The sequence below is a fragment of the Procambarus clarkii genome, chromosome 78 (genome assembly GCF_040958095.1).
Source record: "Procambarus clarkii isolate CNS0578487 chromosome 78, FALCON_Pclarkii_2.0, whole genome shotgun sequence".
NCBI classification, from domain to species: domain Eukaryota; kingdom Metazoa; phylum Arthropoda; class Malacostraca; order Decapoda; family Cambaridae; genus Procambarus; species Procambarus clarkii.
In genome coordinates, this window is record NC_091227.1 from 3485232 (window position 1) to 3487493 (window position 2262).

The window sequence follows — 2262 nt, forward strand, 5'->3', positions numbered from 1 at the left end:
CCACAGCTCAGAATGGAAGCAAGTCGACGAAGAACTCTGCAGGGTAAGGCAGGTCCTAGTCAATAACGGCTTCTCCAATGGTTTCGTCGAAGACATCATAAGAAGGAAAGTGAAAAGCCATGCAACCTCTGAAGAGACAACTAACACAACACCTATACCCCCTATTAGACTATTTTACAGGAACTTCTTTTCCACAGCTCATAAAACAGAGGAAAGGGTCCTGAAAGATATTGTTAATAGAAACGTTATCCCTACAGACAAAAATCAGAGGATACAACTGACGATTTACTATAAAACCAGAAAAACGGCCAGCCTACTCATGAGAAACTCTCCAGACACAAAACAGAACGCTTTAAAAGAGACTAACGTCGTTTATGCCTTTAAATGCCCTCTTGGGGACTGTAAGCTAAAAAAAACCCAGTATATTGGCAAGACAACAACATCTCTTTCTAGGCGTTTAACGATGCATAAGCAACAGGGCTCCATTAAGGAACATATAATCTCTTCCCACAACCAAACCATAGCCAGAGAAATCCTAGTAAACAACACAGAAATCATCGATAGATACAGCGATAGCAGGCGGCTTGACGTTTGCGAGGCACTACTCATCAAGAAGTCAACACCAGCAATCAACAGCCAATTATTGCACAACTATATTCTACCCACCTCTAGACTCCGCTCCAATATAGAAGCATCAAGAAATATGGACCAATAGCTTTCTACAAACACTTCTATTCAATACCCATTGTTTCGTGTTCTGTCTTGTGTTGATGAAATTAATACCCTATTAATACCACCTCTTGTTCTGTCTTGTGTTGATGAAATTAATACCCTATTAATGCCACCTCTTGTTCTGTCTTGTGTTAATGCCACATCACCCCTTCCACCTCACTCAAATGGAGATGCGTAAGTTCTATTCAGTTGTGTATTTGTGAACTAAAGTCTTTGAAAATGTAATAAGTTTTACGAAACGCGCTCGTGTCGCGTCAGACTAGAAATAAAAATGAATTTTGGAGAATTGATTTTTGATTTACCTCCAACAGTGAAAAGAAATGTACGAAAGATTGAGAAAATTCGTGTTAGAATTATTAATCTTACTTTTTCGGTCATATTTAATAATATATGTCTACAGGAAAGACTGCTATCAAAATATACTAATGTTAAAGTGCACGACCCAGCAGCAAGGAATCAAGCCTTCACGATAAAATATCGCCAGGATCTGATTCGTGATCAGATATACAAGACAGAGAATGAAATCAAAGACAACAAAACGCAACTACTTCATGCTACAAACGAGTGGAGAAATAGCAACATCGACGAAAGTATCCGTACCCGCATTGAACGAAACATCCTCACAGACCAACATCACCTCAGCACTGAAACAAGGATTATCAAGAAACTAACAACAATATATGGAGGACCTATGGCAATTCCACGACCAAGAGATGGCTTCCTGAACCTTGCAGGAATTAACCTCACTGAGGACCAAGTCACTCTCCTAAATCTGGGCATAAACTGTCATGTTATGTCCAGACCGAGTGAGATGGCCCGGAAAGTAGAGTTGGAAATTCTGTTGGACGACATATTCGACCTCGAGACACAAAAGAAGGTCACTACCAAAGATACCTTACAAGCAGAACTTATTGCAGAAGGAGGAAAGAATCGAGGCAATTACAGAAGCACCATACTGTCCCCCGAGCTTAAAGCGGCAGCTAAAAGCCTTTGTGAGAACAAGGAGATAGTTGTCAGGAGAGGTGACAAGTCGCCAATATATGTCATTCTTAAAAAAGACGAATATCTGGCGAAAATAAACATCATACTCTCTGACCAAACTAAGTTCCAAAGGGTAATGAAGGACACTACAGCTGAATTAAAAGCAAAGGTCAACAAACTGATCGAAACTGTGAACGCCAAGAAATCCGGACTCCACCTGCCAAAGATCATTGTGGAATATAAACCTGGATATGCGTATGGAAATGTCAAGACACACAAGCCTGGAAACCCACTCCGGCCAATCATTAGCCAGATACCCACACCCACGTACAGACTGGCGAAGCGACTCAACGGCCTACTGACTCCTTATGTTCCTTGCGCCTTCAGCCTGAAGTCTCCAAAGGAATTTGTTGACTTACTGCGGGGCACACGGGCCACAGGGATAAGAGCCTCGTTGGACGTAGAATCGCTGTTTACCAACGTACCTGTGGACGAGACAATCGGAATGATAGCCGACAGAGTGTATCGTGATCCAGCCTGTACTCCTCT